The sequence below is a fragment of the Sciurus vulgaris genome (assembly GCF_902686455.1).
Source record: "Sciurus vulgaris genome assembly, chromosome: 11".
Taxonomy (NCBI): domain Eukaryota; kingdom Metazoa; phylum Chordata; class Mammalia; order Rodentia; family Sciuridae; genus Sciurus; species Sciurus vulgaris.
In genome coordinates this window covers 82,429,422-82,447,429 of record NC_136472.1, presented here as the reverse complement: position 1 = coordinate 82,447,429, position 18,008 = coordinate 82,429,422, and the positions used below count along the sequence as shown (strand labels likewise).

The 18,008-nt window shown below is 36.7% G+C and overlaps 1 protein-coding gene across 7 annotated transcripts in view; it reads left to right on the top strand.

The window, feature by feature from the left end:
• The window catches only part of DLG2 (discs large MAGUK scaffold protein 2), a gene marked incomplete at its 3' end in the record, with an annotated part of 2,081,919 nt that overhangs the window by 419,665 nt on the left and 1,644,246 nt on the right, over positions 1 to 18,008 (top strand). The window lies entirely within an intron of this gene.

Here is an 18,008-nt window from a genome sequence, read left to right as displayed (position 1 = left end):
GGGTATCTTTTACTAAAGGTCTCTTGTAATAGATGAGAAATTGTACCATGATCAACATTCAGATCACTGGAAAGAGTTCGAATTACTCTTTCCATGCAACTACAATGATGAAGTTTTTCATTTCACAGAACCCATTGAACCATATCAGTTATTTGATAGCTGCTCCATAAATAGTTCAAGAGAGATCTCCTGACACACACCCATTTATTTCTCATCATTGCCATATATAATATGAAGTTGTCTTTTTATTTAGTGTAACATTTAAACACTTTTCAGTTTAGTAAAATTGATATTTATTTTTGCTGCCAAAGATGAGGGTACCAATAGAAATCATCTGATCTTTGTCACAAATTTATTGCCCACCCCATTATGGTTGCCCATTCATTTCACAGCTAAGACCACTGACACATTTTTTTTAAACCACAGGTGTTGATTTCCATGTTGTTGCCCCATTGCATAAACACTGCCTAGTATAGCCTGGTGGATGAATATTTCACTAGAGCATTTGCTGATGCTTAAAATATAAATGATATATGCACATCACATTGCTTTTCCTCTCCTTGTATAAACTTTCACCACTAGCCAATGATGACTGAATATTTAACACCCCAAAGCATTGAAGTACATCTACTTAACTTCTAAATAATTAATAACTAAAATTTGACATCTAAAAGATAACCTTAGATTTCAGAAGAAATAATACAGTGTGGAAATTTTGGTTGGCATCCATGTTGAATATGAGGCATAGATATCATTTTCAGTAAATCATCTAGGTTTATAGCAATACGAAGCTGGAAGACACTTCAGAAAATGTGAAGGAAAAAATGCTAACATTTTAGGAACATTCAGTACGTATCAGATACGATGTAAGGCAATTTATGTATATTATTTCATTGAAACTTCATAGCAATTCCAGGAAAGCAATGATAGTTTTACTTTCAAGATGAATCTGAATCTATAAAATGGTTAAGATACTGATGTAAATACAACAATAAGAAAGTGGAAATTTGACATATTACTATAATCTCAATGACTTGAGAGGCCAAGGCAGGAAGATCACAAGTTTGAGGCCGGCCTATGAAACTTAGTGAAAACCTGTCTCACATTAAGAGACTGGGGCAGTGCCACTGCCTGGAGGCCACCTCAAGGTCTTCTCTCTGGGTACCATTGCAACTGCAGCTGCAGCTCCTAACGCTGTCAGTGCCACCGACCCACTGCAGCCACTGCTGACCTATCGCCAGCTGCCCTGACCCCCACCACCACTGCTTCCACCACCTCCCAGAAGGACTTCAGGGAGACTCCAGGGAGACTCCAGGTTTTGTTGCATGTGTTTGCATCCATCTTGAGAAGCCAGCCAGGGCCTGGGAGGTTGGGGTGCCAGCAGATTTGCTGCCACTGCCATATTGCAGTGTGGCCACCTCTGGCTGGAGATGCCGGGCAGGACCTGGAGGTTCAGTGTCGGGGTGCCTGTGGCTTTGGCTGTACCTGGAGTCTTTCTCCTGGGAGTACTAGTGGCCGCCATCTATTTGCTGTTTCTCAGGATTGTTCCTTCCTGGTGGTGTCTCTCCAAATTCCAGCAGCATTGATATCTTGGGACTGCAACATGGTCAAACCTGGGATCTGGAGGCCAGATTGGTGGGATATGACTGGGTCTGCCAGGGTTGGTCTGGACCAGATGGTCTTGTGGGAAGTCAAAGACAGAGCTGGGAAATTTTCAAATGCCAACAGAGAAAGTTGTTCAATTTTCCATCAAGATTTATTTTATTCTTGTTTTTTCCTTCTTTAACATCTTTCTTCACCATATTTGGACCAGGGCATTTTTCATGCATCAGTTTGTTGAGGAGAGTGACATATGTGTGTGGTGTTTTACAGTTGTTGTATATTCTTATATTTTTAATTTTTTTCTCTTTATATGTATTCCTCCTCTCACGCATCTATTTTCCTGAATTCCTTTTTTATTTTTTCTTCACTTAACAGCCAATCTCTGTTGGTTCCTCTTCCACTCTTCCTGTGGAGTTTTACATCTGGTTTCTCTCTTTCTTCCTTGTGGATCATGCCCTACACTATTTTTGTTCTTTCTTTGTTCAGCATTTGAAATTGTAAATCCTTTTGGCAAATTTCCTGTTTATATTGTGGACAGTGATTGAGCTCATCATTTCTGTTTATAGTGAGAAAGCAGTAGACACCTTTGTGGGAGTTATTAGTTTTAAGGCTATATATTGTTCACACTGGGAGCTGTTAATGTTGGTCTCCCTTTTAAAGGTGGTGTACTGGAAATTTTCAGGGACAATAAAGGTCTACAGGGTAGAATCTATACTGTCTTACATCCATACAACTAGATAGGAAAACACACAAGCAACATTAAAAAACAAGGGAATAAACTGCCCCAAACAAACCAAGATGCCCCAATAAGAGAATCCACTAACAACATAGTAGAAAAAATATCTGAGAAGAAATTTAGAATGTACATAAACTGATCTGTGAAGTAAACGATGATATAAAGAGTGAAATCAAAAAGAGAATACAGGAAGTGAAAGATCACTTCAATAAAGAGTTTGAGATTCTGAAAAAAACAAACGAACAAATCCACCAAATGGAGGAATCAACAAATCAAATTATAAATTCGATGGAAAGCATCACCAACAGACTAGACCATTTGGAAGACAGAACCTCAGATAAGAAGACAAAATGTTTCATATTGAAAATAGAGCTGACCATGCAGAGAAGGCAGATGGTAAGAATCCATGAACACAACTTCCAAGAATTATGGGATAACATGAAAAGACTAAATTTAAGAATTAACAGGATAGATGAAAGGGAAGCAATACAAACAAAAGAAATGCACAATATTTTCAATGATATAATACAGTGAATTCTCCAAATCAAAAGAATGAAATGGAAAATCAAATACAAGAGGACCCCAAATATACAAAATTAGAGCAGACCCACACCAAGATACATTATAATGAGAATGTCTAAAATACAGAATAAGGATAAAATCTTATAGGTTGTGAGAAAAAAAAAAAAAAAAGCGAATTACATATAAGAGGAAACCAATTCAGATCTCAACTGATTTCTCAACCCAGACCCTCAAAGCTAGGAGGTCATGGAACAACATATTTCAAGCTCTGAAAGAAAGTGAATGAAAACCAAGAATTTTATATCCAGCAAAATTAAGTATCAGATTCAAAGATGAAATAAAAACCTTCCATGATAAACAAAAGTTAAAAGAATTGACAATTAGAAGCCTGAACTACAGAATATTCTCAGCAAAATTTCCAGGAGGATGAAGTGACAAAAAGAAAAAAAAAGTGAAAACTAGCAAAGGGAGGAACTACACAAAAGGAATAGCCAAAGGAGAAACTAAATCAAATGAAAACCCGGAAATAAACCAAAATGACTTGGAATACAAATCATATCTCAATAGTAAACTTGAATGTTAGTGGCCCTAACTCATCAATAAAAAGACATAGAATTGCAGATTGGATTAAAAACAAGACCCCAACAATATGCTATCTCCAAGAGACTCACCTCAGACAAAGACATCAACAGACTGAAGGTGAAAGAATGGGAAAAAACATATCACTCATATGGATTGCTTAAATAAGCAGGGGTTTCCATCCTCATATCAGATAAAGTGGATTTCAAGCCAAAATTAATCAGAAAGGACAAAGAAGGATATTTAATTCTATTGAAGGGAATTATATTTCAGCAAGATATGATTGTCAATATTTATGCCTCAAACAATGGAGCATCTATGGACATCAAAAAAACCCTTCTCAATTTCAAGACTCAAATAGATCACAACACAATAATAATGGATGACTTTAATAGACCTCTCTCACCACTGGACAGATCTTCTAAACAAAAAGTAAACAAGGAAACTATAGAACTAAATAGTATAATCAACAGTTTAACAGACGTACATAGAATATTTCATCCATCGATGAGCAAATACACTTTTTTCTTGGCAGCACATGAATCTTTCTCTAAAATAGACCATATCTTATGCCACAGAACAACTCTTAGTAAATACAAAAAAAAAAAAAAATGGATAATACTGTGCATTCTATCAGATCATAATGAACTGAAATTAGAAATCAATGATAAAATGGAAAACAGAGTCTAAAACATGGAGACTAAATAATACATTATTGAATGACAACTGGAGAGTAGAAGAAATCAAGGATGAAATTAAAAAAAAATTACTTAGAAGTAAATGAGAATATCGATACAACATACCAAAATCTCTGGGACACTATGAAGGCAGTACTAAGAGGAAAGTTCTTTGCATTGAGCTCATTTATTAAAATAATAAAAAGTCAACAAATAAATGACCTAACATTACATCTCAAAGTCCTAGAAAAAGAAGAACAAATCAATATCCAAAACAGTAGAAGACAGGAAATAATTAAAATCAGAGCTAAAATCAGTGAAATTGAAACAAAAGAAACAATTGAAAAAAGAAAAATTTGGGAGGGTTTCAAGATGGTGGCCTAGAGGGTGGCTGCATTTCATGTTGCTCCAGGACTCAGGATTCAAAAGACGAGATATAGAGAGACTTAGGACCAACTCAAAGCAGCCGGGTGAGTCTCTCCCGTTGGGGAGGCGTCCTGGATGGGGCGGTAGTCCTGGAACGCAGGGAACTTTGTGAAGTAGAGCTGCCGGCGAGACACCCCTCCCCCGGCTGGAGCAGTGAACTCGGACAACTGGAGGCGTCGTAGAGGAGGCCGCTCAGCACAGCGCTGGGACTCGAAGCAACCACTGGGGCTCCGGTGACTGCCCAGGGGAGGAGCGGCGAGGAGAGCTGTGTGGACTCAGAACATCGGGGCCTGCCCTGAGGAGGAGGAGGAGGAGCGTGGCCGCTTGGATTCGGAGTGACTATACCAGAGCTACAGGCGGTTGCCAGGGGAGGAGCTGCGCAGCGAGCTGTTTGGACTCAGACTACTTCTGAACACCGGGGCCTGCCCTGAGGAGTAGGAGGAGGAGGAGGAGGAGCGCGGAGGGTCGTTTGGTCTCGCAGTGACTGCATTAGAGCTCCAGGTGGCTGCTCAGAGGAGGAGGCGATTGGTGAGATGTTTGGACATAAAGCTACCGCTCCTGAACACAGAGGGGCTGCCTGGAGGAGAAGTGCGGTGGGTCACTTGGTCTTGAGTGGCCGCACCAGAGCTCCGGGCGGTTGCCCAGAGGACGTGTGCAGCGGGTCACGTGGATTCAGAGCCACTCAGAGCGATCGCTCCTGAACACACGGGGGGTTACCTGGAGGAGGAGGAGGAACGGGAGGATCACTTCGACTCAAGTGATTGATTGCCCAGGGCTACGAGTGGTTGGTGGGAGGGGGAGGCACGCAGTGAGTTGCTTGGACTCCTAGTGACCGCACCGGAATACTGGGCGGCTGTCTGGAGGAAGAGGCATGTGGCGGGTCTCTGGGACTCAGAGCGATTATACGGGGCCCCAGGTAGCTGCTCAGAGGAGGGGCCCCATAGCCAGGCGATTAGGTGCAGAGCAGGGTCCCAGGATCTAGGAGGCTTCTTGGTGGAAGAGCCCCACAGAGACACGCTTAGGGGTGGAGCGATGGTTCCAGGACTGTGGGCAGATTCTCTGAGGAGGGGCAGCCTAAGGAGATTCATCTGTGAAGGTGAGGCTCCCAGGCCCAGGAGGTAGGGCCGGGCCCCTGGGAACTTTGCAGAGGAAGGCAGCCCAGCCCAGGCGGTAGCTGTAAATTGAGGGGAACCTCTAGGAGGGAACTGAGCAGCGAGACCTCCCCACCGGGTGAGTCTTCCCTGCTGGGTGAGGTTTCCCCACAAGGACGGTAAAACCAGAACACAGGCCCAAACAGGCCTTGCCTCAGCCCGCAGCCTAGTTCCCCTTTGGATGACCATTGGTCAACAAGTGGAGGCACCTCTGCCCACTAGCAGGGAATATACCCCACGTGAAGGCCACCACTCCTAGAGAGGCAGCTTCCTTGTGGAGCACCGCATTATCAACTTCCTCCAAGACTTCAGCCAACTGAAGGCTACAGGGGATATATATAGAAATCTTCAGGGACATTGTAAGTCAATAGAGGAAATCTGCAATATCTCAGCAGTCAACTGATACCTGAACAATATCAGAAAACAAGGAAAGAAAATGCCGCAAACAAATCTAGATGTTACATCAATAAAACCCAATGACAGCATGGCAGAAGAAATGACAGAAAAGGAGTTCAGATTGTATATAATTAAAATGATCAGAGAAGCAAACGATGAGATGAAAGAGCAAATGCAGGCATTGAATGATTGCACCAATCAACAGTTAAAAGAGCAAATACAGGAAGCAAAAGATCATTTCAATAAAGAGTTAGAGATACTGAAAAAAGAACAAACAGAAATCCTTGAAATAAAAGAAACAATAAACCAAATTAAGAACTCCATAGAAAGCATATCCAGTAGGATAGAACACCTAGAAGACAGAACCTCACACATTGAAGACAAAATATTTAACCTTGAAAACAAAGTTGAACAAACAGAGAAGATGGTAAGAAATCATGAACAGAATCTACAAGAACTATGGGATATCATGAAAAGGCCAAATTTAAGAATTATTGGGATTGAGGAAGGCCTAGAGAAACAAAGCAAAGGAATGAACAATCTATTCAATGAAATAATATCAGAAAATTTCCCAAATCTGAAGAATGAAATGGAAAATCAAGTTCAAGAGGCTTATAGGACTCCAAATACACAAAATTACAACAGCCCCACACCAAGGCACATTATAATGAAAATACCTAACATACAAAATAAAGACAGAATTTTAAAGGCTGTGAGAGAAAAGAACCAAATTACATTCAGGGGGAAACCAATACGGATATCAGCAGATTTTTCAATCCAGACCCTAAAAGCTAGAAGGGCCTGGAACAACATTTTTCAAACCCTGAAAAAATTGGATGCCAACCAAGAATCTTATACCCAGCAAAACTTACCTTCAAATTTGACGATGAAATAAAATACTTCCATGATAAACAAAAGCTAAAAGAATTTACAAAAAGAAAGCCAGCATTACAGAACATTCTCAGCAAAATATTCCATGAGGAAGAGATGAAAAACAAAGAAGCAAATCAGCAAAGAGAGGAATTATCCTAAAGGAATTGTCAAATAAAGGAGGAACCAAGTCGTGTCAAACGAATAAATAAATAAAATTTAAAAAATGAACCAAATGACCGGGAAACCAAATCATATCTCAATAATAACCCTGAACGTTAATGGCCTGAATTCATCAATCAAAAGACATAGACTGGCAGATTGGATTAAAAAGAAAGATCCAACAATATATTCCCTACAAGAGACTCACCTCATAGAAAAAGATACCCATAGACTAAAGGTGAAAGGATGGGGAAAAACATACCATGCACATGGACTCAGCAAAAAAGCTGGAGTATCCATCCTCATTTCAAACAATGTGGACTTCAAGCCAAAGTTATTCAGAAGGGATAAAGAAGATCATTTCATACTGTTTAAGGGAAGCATAAATCAGCAAGATATAACAATCATAAACATCTATGCCCCAAACAGTGGCTCATCCATGTATGTCAAACAAATCCTTCTCAATTTCAGAAACCAAATAGACCATAACACAATAATACTAGGTGATTTTTAACACGCCTCTCTCACCACTGGACAGATCGTCCAGACAAAAATTGAACAAAGAAACCATAGATCTCAATAACACAATCAATAATTTAGACTTAACGGACATTTATAGAATATACCATCCAACCAAGAGCGAATACACTTTCTTCTCAGCAGCACATGGATCCTTCTCTAATATAGACCATATATTATGCCATAAAGCTAATGTTAGCAAATACAAGAAGATAGAGACACTACCATGTATTCTATCAGATCATAATGGATTGAAGTTAGAAATAAATGAAAGAGTAAAACACAGAAACTATTCCAACATCTGGAGATTAAACAATATGCTATTATATGATGAATGGATAACAGAAGATATTAGGAAGGAAATTAAAAAATTCTTAGAGGTAAATGAGAACAAAGAAACATCATATCAAAATCTCTGGGACACTATGAAAGCAGTACTTAGAGGGAAATTTATTTCATGGAGCGCATTTAATAAGAGAAGTAAAACTCAACAAATAAACGACCTAACACTACAGCTCAAAGCCCTAGAAAAAAAACAGACCAGCACCAAAAGTAGTAGAAGACAGGAAATAGTTAAACTCAGAGCTGAAATCAATGAAATTGAAACAAAAGAAACAATACAAAAAATTGACAAAATAAATAGTTGGTTCTTCGAAAAAATAAACACAATTGATAAACCTTTAGCCACACTAACAAAGAGAAGACGAGAGAAAACCCAAATCACTAAAATTCTGAATGAAGAAGGAAATATCACAACAGACACGATTGAAATACAAAACATAATTAGAAGCTATTTTGAAAATCTATACTCCAACAAAATAGAAAACCTCGAAGACATCAACAGGTTTCTAGAGACATATGAATTGCCTAAACTGAATGAGGAGGACATACACAATTTAAATAGACCAATTTCAACTACTGAAATTGAAGAAGTCATCAAAAGCCTCCCAACAAAGAAAAGTCCGGGACCAGATGGGTTCTCAGCCGAGTTCTACCAAACCTTTAAAGAACAGCTCATTCCAATACTTCTCAAAGTATTCCATAAAATAGAAGAGGAGGGAACCCTCCCAAACTCATTCTATGAAGCCAATATCACACTGATACCTAAATCAGACAGAGATTCATCAAGGAAAGAAAATTTCAGACCAATATCCTTAATGAACATCGACGCAAAAATTCTCAACAAAATTTTAGCAAATTGCATACAAAAACATATTACAAAGACAGCGCACCATGATCAAGTGGATTTCATCCCAGGGATGCAAGGTTGGTTCAACATCAGGAAATCAATAAATGTAATTCACCATATCAATACACTTAAAGTCAAGAATCACGTGATTATTTCAATAGATGCAGAAAAAGCATTTGATAAAATACAGCACCCCTTCATGCTCAAAACACTAGAAAAAATAGGGATAGTGGGAACATTCCTTAACATTGTAAAGGCCATTTATGCTAAGCCCATGACTAATATTATTCTAAATGGTGAAAAACTGAAAGCATTCCCCCTAAAAACTGGAACAAGGCAGGGATGCCCTCTTTCACCACTTCTATTCAACATCGTTCTTGAGACTCTAGCCAGAGCAATTAGACAAACCAAAGAAATTAAAGGGATACGAATTGGAAAAGAAGAACTCAAACTATCCCTGTTCACTGATGACATGATTATATATTTAGAGGAACCTGGAAATTCCACCAGAAAAACTCTTAGAACGCATAAGTGAATTCAGTAAAGTAGCAGGTTACAAGATCAATGCTCATAAATCCAATGCATTTTTATACATAAGTAATGAATCTTCAGAAAGAGAAATTAGGAAAACTACCCCATTCACAATAGCCTCGAAAAAAATAAAATACTTGGGAATCAATCTCACAAAAGAGGTGAAAGACCTCTACAATGAGAACTATACAACACTAAGGAAAGAAATTAAAGAAAACCTTAGAAGATGGAAAGATCTTCCGTGTTCTTGGATAGGAAGATTAATATTGTCAAAATGACCATGTTACGTAAAGTGCTATACAAATTCAATGCAATTCCAATTAAAATCCCAATGATGTACCTTACAGAAATAGAGCAAGCAATTTTGAAATTATTCTGGAAGAATAAGAAACCCAGAATAGCTAAAGCAATCCTTAGCAGGAAGAGTGAAACAGGGGGTATTGCAATACCAGATCTTCAACTCTACTACAAAGCAATAGTAACAAAAACGGCATGGTATTGGTATCAAAATAGAAAGGTAGATCAATGGTACAGAATAGAGGACACGGACACAAACCCAAATAAATACAATTTTCTCATACTAGACAAAGGTGCCAAAAATATGCAATGGAGAAAAGATAGCCTCTTCAACAAATGGTGCTGGGAGAATTGGAAATCCATATGCAACAGAATGAAACTAAACCCATATCTCTCACCATGCACGAAACTAAACTCAAAATGGATTAAGGACCTCGGAATCAGACCAGAGACCCTGCAGATTATAGAAGAAAAAGTAGGTCCAGATCTTCAACATGTCGGCTTAGGACCAGACTTCCTTAACAGGACTCCCATAGCACAAGAAATAAAAGCAAGAATCAATAACTGGGATAGATTCCAACTAAAAAGCTTTCTCTCAGCAAAGGAAACTATCAGCAATGCAAAGAAAGAGCCTACAGAGTGGGAGAATATCTTTGTCAATCATACTTCAGATAGAGCACTAATCTCCAGAATCTATAAAGAACTCAAACAACTCTACACCAAGAATACAAATAATCCAGTCAACAAATGGGCTAAGGAAATGAATAGACACTTCACAGAAGAAGATCTACAAGCAATCAACAAACATATGGAAAAATGTTCAACATCTCTAGTAATAAGAGAAATGCAAATCAAAACCACCCTAAGATTCCATCTCACCCCAATTAGAATGGCGATTATCAAGAATATGAGCAACAACAGATGTTGGCGAGGATGTGGGGAGAAAGGTACACTCATACATTGCTGGTGGGGCTGCAAATTAGTGCAGCCACTCTGGAAAGCAGTGTGGAGATTCCTTAGAAAACTTGGAATGGAACCACCATTTGACCCAGCTATCCCACTCCTTGGCCTATACCCAAAGGACTTAAAATCAGCCTACTACAGAGATACAGCCACATCAATGTTCATAGCTGCTCAATTCACATTAGCCAGACTGTGGAACCAACCTAGATGCCCTTCAATTGATGAGTGGATAAAGAAACTGTGGTATATATATACAATGGAATATTACTCAGCCATAAAGAATGATAAAATTATGGCATTTGCAGGCAAATGGATGAAATTGGAGAATATCATGCTAAGTGAGATAAGCCAATCTCAAAAAGCCAAAGGACGAATAATATCGCTAATAAGTGGAGGATGACACATAATGGGGGGAGGGAAGGATTAATGTTAGGGTTAGAGTTAGGGTTAGGGAGGGGGGCAAGTATGGAGGAAGGAAGCACTGTATAGAGGGAAAAGAGGGGTGGGAGGGGTGGGGGGAAGGGAAAAAATAACAGAATGAATCAAACAACATTACTCTATGTAAATTTATGATTACACAAATGGTATGCCTTTATGCCATGTACAAACAGAGAAACAACATGTATCCCATTTGTTTACAATAAAATTGAAAAAATAAAAAATAAAAATAAATAAAAAAAAGAAAAATTTGGTTCTTTGAAAAAATAAACAAAATTGATAATGAAGAGAAAAAGAGAAAACCAAATTACTAAAATATGTGATGAAAAACATACACAACTGAAGTACAGAAAATAATTAGAAACTATTTTGAAAATTTATACTCATAAAACAGAAAATATTGAAGACATTGACAAATTTCTTTAGACATATGAATCAGGAGGTCATACATGATTTAAACAATAATTTCAAGTAATGAAATAGAAAACACATAAAAAGTCCACCAATTAAGAAAAGCCTAGGACCAGAAGGATTCTCAGTCCAGTTGTACAAGACCTTCAAAGATGAATTAACACCAATACTCCTCAAAATATTTCATGAAATAGAAAAGTAGGGAAACCTTCCAAACTCATTCTAAGTGAGGCTGATATCACTCTGCCATCAAAACCAGACAAAGTCACATCAAGGGAAGAAATCTTCAGAGCAATATCCCCAATGAACACTGATGCAAAAATTCTCAATAAAATTCTGGCAAATTGCATAAAAAGCATATTAAAAAGATAGTGCACCATGATCAAGTAGGACTCATCCCAGGAATGCAGAATAGGTTCAACACAAATCAATAAACATAATTCATCATATCAGTAGACTTAAATAGAAGAATCATATGATCATTTCAATAGATGCAGAAAAATCATTCGACAAAAAACAGCACCCTTCATGTTCAAAACGCTAGAAAAACTATGAATAGTAGGAACATACCCTCAACATCATAAAAGCCATTTATGCTAAACCCAAGGCCAACATAATTCTACATGGAGAAAAATTGAAAGCATTCCCCTTAAAAACTGAAACAAGACAAGGGTGTTCTCTTTCACCACTTCCATTCAATATTGTCCTTGAAAATCTAGCCAGAGCAATCAGACAGAACAAAGAAATTAAATGTACATAAATACGTAAAGAAGAACTCAAACTATCACTATTTGTTGACAGCAAGATTCTGTATGTAGACAATCCAAAAAATTTCACCAAAAAACTTCTAGAACTAATAAATGGATTCAGCAAAGTAGCAACAATATAAAATCAATACCCAGGAATCAAATATATTTCTATACATCAGTAATGAATCCACTGAAAGAGAAATTAGGAAAACTATCCCATTCACAGTAGCCTCAGAAAAAAGAAATACTTGGTAATCAATCTAACAAAAGAGGTGAAAGACCTCTATGATAAAAACTAAAGGACACTACAGAAGGACATTGAAGAAAGCCTTAGAAGGTAGAAAGACCTCCCATGTTCCTGGATAGGAAGAATTAATATTGTCAAATGGCCATACAACCAAAAGTGTCATATGAATTTAATGCAATTTCTATTAAAATTCCAATGATATTTTTCATATAACTAGGGAAAGCAATCATGAAATTCATTTGGAAAAATAAGAGACCCAGAATATCCCAAGAAATCCTTAGCAAGAAAAGTGAAGCAGGAGGCATCACAATACCAGGCTTCAAACTATACTACAGAGCTATAGTAATAAAAACAGCATGGTACTGGCACCAAAACAGACGTGTAGACCAATGGTACAGAATAGAAGACACAGAGACAAACCAAATATAAATACAGTTATTTCGTGCTAGACAATGGTGCCAAAAACATTCACTGGAGAAAAGATAGCCTATTCATCAAATGGTGCTAGGGAAAATGAAAAGCCACATGTAACAAAAAGAAATTAAACCTTTGTCTCTCACTGTGCATGAATCTCAACTCAAAGTGGATCAAAGACTTAGGCACTAGAACAGGGTGACTACCAGAAGAAAAACTAGGCCCAAATTTTCAACAAGTTGGCCTCGGATCTGACTTCCTTAACAAGACCCCTAAAGCACAAGGTTAAATCAAAAATCAGTAAAATGGGATGGATTCAAACTATTTTTTGTTCTTCTCAACAAAAGAAACAATCAATAATGTGAATAGAGAAAGCCTACAGATTGAGAGAAAATCTTTACCACAGGCACCTGAGATAAAGCATTAATCCCTAGGATATATAAAGAACTCAAAAAACTTAACACCAAAAATATAACCCAATCAATAAATGGGCTAGGAAACTGAACAAACCACTTCACAGATCAACAAATATATGAAAAAATGTTCAACATCTCTAGCAATTAGAGAAATTCAAATCAAAACTCAGATTTCCTCTCACTCCAATAAGAATGCAATTATCAAGAATACAAGCAACAATAAATGTGGGTGAGGATGTGGGGGAAAGGTACACTCATACATTGCTGGTGGGGATGCAAAATAGTATAACCATTATGGAAAGCAGTATGGAGATTCCTCAGAAAACTTGGAATGGAACCACCATTTGACCCAGTTATCCCACTCCTCAGTTTATATCCAAAGGACTTAAAATCATCATACTACAGTGATGCAGCCACATCAATGTTTATAGCAGCTCAACTCATTATAGCTAAACTATGGAACGAGCCTTGGTGTCTTTCAACAGATAAATACATAAAGATAATGTGGTATGCATATATATGATGGAGTAATACTCAGCCCAAAGAAGAATGAAATTATGGCATTTGCTGGTAAATGGATGGAGTTGGAGAACATCATGCTAAGTGAAATAAGCCAAACCCAAAAAACCAAAGGCCAAATATTTTCTCTGATATGCTGATGCTATTTCACAATAGGGTAGGGGGCACTAGGGAAGAATAGGGTTACTTTAGATTAGGTAGAAGGGAGTAAAGGGAGGGGAAGGGGTATGGGGGTAGGAAGGATAGTAGAGTGAAACAGACATTATCACCTCATGTACACATATGACTGCATGACGGATGTGATCCTACAACATGTACAAGAAAAATAAGAAATTATATTCAATTTATGTATGATTTATCAAAATTCATAAATGCATTCTACTTGCACATATAACTAATTAGAACAAATTAAAATTTTTTTTAAAAAAGTGCGACTCTGGTAGGTACTGGGCTCAATCCCTAGTACCACAAAAGAAGAAAAAAAGTGGGAGATCTGATTCAATTATAGTGTGTCTTCCATGTCATTCTGCCTCTCAATTCCCTCATTTTATAATGGAGAAAAATATTTAGAATATTTAGGGAGCTATTCAAAGTCAGGCACTGTGTTTATGGGAGAGCTGGAGTTAGAACCCCTGGTATCTCCAGACTCTCTATCCTTCTTTCTGTCTTCCTCATTAATCTTTCTTCCTGTAGAAATCTATAATTCACAATACTTAGTATTTGACCTTGTTTTGAAATTTTATTTTTCTCTGGGAAAAAAATGGCACTGGATTTCAAAAACTAAGTAACTGAAATTATTAGACATTCCACCTCTTCTAAAAAGCTCTTAATCTGTTTTGGACATGTGATTCTTCTCTTTGACTCTGGAGACTTGCCTCATTTTAGAAAGGCCTTCTGCTGCACTAAACCTTTATTTAGAGAGGAAAGGGCCAGATAGCTGCTTAATAAGTGATACAGTGCCATAAAAGACAAGACCAGTGGCATCTTCTGATCATAGTAGAAACTTTTTGGTAAAATATTCCTACTTTAAGCAGAGAATATATTCATTCAGCATGTAGTTGAATATTAACTACATGCTAGATATTGTTTATGTCTGAGGATATAAAATTGAATAAAATAGAATCCCTGAATTTAAGAAACTCAATGACAGTCATAGTGGGAAACTCAACAAGTAAGGAAATATAGTTTAGAATTCTGTTCCTGAAAAGATGCAAAATTAGCCTAGGCTTTTAATTTCCTCCCTCAAAGCCAATTCCAGATGGAAATTCAGGAAGTCTAAAAGAAGCTGGATAAGCATCACGGTATATGCCTGTAATCCCAGTGGTTTTAGAAGGCTGAAGCAGGAGGATCAAAAGTTCAAAGCCAGCCTCAGCTATTTAGCAAGGCCCTAAGCAACTTAGTGAGACCCTGTCTCAAAATAAAAACTGAAACTAAAAAAAAAAAAAAAAAAAGAACTGAAGAAGTTGCTCAATGGTTAAGCATCTCTAGGTTCAATCCCTGGTACAAAAAAAAAAAAAAAAAAAAAAAAAATCTGTGGGTAAACAGAGGCTTGTTTGAACTGTTGGGGTTAGGGTGATGGTTTCCACAAAGTCAGGCATTGACCAGCAAGGTTGTGAGAGGTTAAATCAGGGAAAGGAGGCAGTCTCATATTTGCTCTTGATTTTCCACTGCTTTTGCCTTGGGACACCCAATACCCAATTGGTTTCCATGGGATTTGGCAGCTTTACCTTGGACTTCAGATACCCACATCTGTGCTGTGGGACTTGATTAATCTTGGGCTATGCTTATATACCACAGCAAGAATGAAGCCTATAGGCCAAGACAATGAGATTTAGGAGCATATCCTCTTAAAAAGAAAAAAGGTAACAAATATGAATTACAGACACCATGTAAATCAGTGACATTAGGATAAAAATTTCAGATAAACATAAAAAAGCTGAACTAAAAGAAAGAAAGATATTAGAATTACTAGAAAAGGAAATAATTATAAAAAGCCAACTATTTGGCATTGTAATTGAACTATTTGAACTGAATGCAAGAGGTGGGATTAATAACAGAATAAATACATCTGAAAAAAAGTAGATTGAAGGAAAAGGGGAATTTTTCCAGAAAGAAGCAGGAAAGATTAATATGTACAATATATATACATACATATATATATGTATATATATATAGTGTCTGTGTATATATATAATGTATATATAATATATATTATACATATAATATAGCATGTGTATGTTTGTGTGTGTGTATGTGTTTGTGTGTATATAAAGAGATGGAGACTATAACTTGAATGTTAACATCTGGATGATAGGAGTTCCAGAAAATTCAAAATGTTGAGGTGACTTTTGAGAAAGTAATAAAGGTAAGGTATACAAAAATAAAAATTAAGAAAAATGACCAACCTGAGAAGGACAGGTGCAAATTATCAAACTGAAAAGATGAAGACCCACACAAGACACCTTATAGAAAAAATTAAGAATATGAAAGATAAAAAGGTTATAAAAAATTCCAAAGTGAAAAAGCAGATCTCATTCATAGGAACAAAGATCAAATTAATACTAGATTATCAATAGCAACAATGACTGTAGGAAGATGAAAATTTGACATTTTTAATGTTTTGAAGGAAGAGGACTTTGAGCTGAAGGTGAAGAAGTTAAAGCACTATATTCCATTTCTATTCCTATTACAGGGGCTGAGGTATGTGTGGGGTATGTGTGGTTGGCATGTTTTCTGGGGCGGAGGCAGGTGGCCTAGTCTAATACCCACATACACATGCTGATAACTGACCTTCTTAAAAATAAACATACAATTGATATTTACTAGTAAGGGAATCCATATATATAGAATATTTTTTTCAGGATGTCTCTGGGTTGGGATTGATAATGGTAAACAAATCTATCATAGATGGATTTGTGAGACATGACTCCTTAGAAAATGTCATGTAAACTATACGACTATCTGCTGTAAGAAACAAAACAAAACAAACAAAAACAAAACAAAAACCAATCAGAGATATTTGGAAACCTAAACCTTGGGAGATAACTCACAAGTCTTTGTTAGTGATCACATTCATTATTCCGGCCAGACACCAGGTCCATTGCATGAAGAATGAATTTATAGATCCTTGTGGGATGCACCAGTTTCTGATTCACTTTCGCCTCTTGATTTCTTCCATCCTTGAAATTATTAGCAAAGTTTGATACTGGATAATATCTCACAGTCATGTGAATCTGATTTGACAATCTCATTCTCTGTGTTAACATGGAACTTATAATTTTATATTTTCTCTAATCACCTCAAGCATAAAAGGAAATGTCCTTAATCTGATAAAGCCCATTTACACACCCCTGTGCGCACACATTTATGTGCACACCTAAATGAGAAATGTTACAAGAATTATAAGAATAACCACTATCCTCAGTTCTGATTAGTAATATATGGGTGGTCTTAGCTAATGTTATGAAATAAAAAAAGAAACTAAAGGCCTAAGAATTGGAAAAGAGGAAATAAAATAGTGACTGTCTACTGTTAGTACACCCCCCAAAATCTATAAACAAAATAGTAGTAATAATGGAGTTTATCAAGCTGCTGGATATAAAATCATTAAAGAAAAATCAATTTCTCATGTAAACAATAATAAATAAATAGAAAAAGTAGGTTAAAAGATTACATTTACTATATCATCACAAAATCAAATATCCAATAAAAATCTATCAACAGTGTAGGAAAGCATATGTAAAATTATAGAACTTTACTAAGACGCATTAATTAGACCTAAAGAAACAAGTAAATATTATATTTATGAATAGGGATATTTAATATGAAAAATGTCTTTTTCTTCCAAGGTGACCTCTATGTACAATGACATTTATAAAAATTGCAACGGATTTTTTTTTGAAGCTTGATAACTTGATTTAAAATTTTTATGCAAGTACATAGCCAAGATACTTATAATGAAAAGTAAAGATGTATGATTTATCATTAGGCACCAAGAATTATTATAAAGTTACAGTAAGTAAGATAGCATAATACTGTCCCTGTTATTTTAATTGATTAAGTATGAATAATAACCTAAAAGCAGACTTATTATATGTGAAATTTTGATATATAAAAGTCATACTATGATAAGTGAATGAAGAATGGAGGAGCTTTTTAGTAACCTGGCCTTACATGTAGAAAAATAAGTTTGGA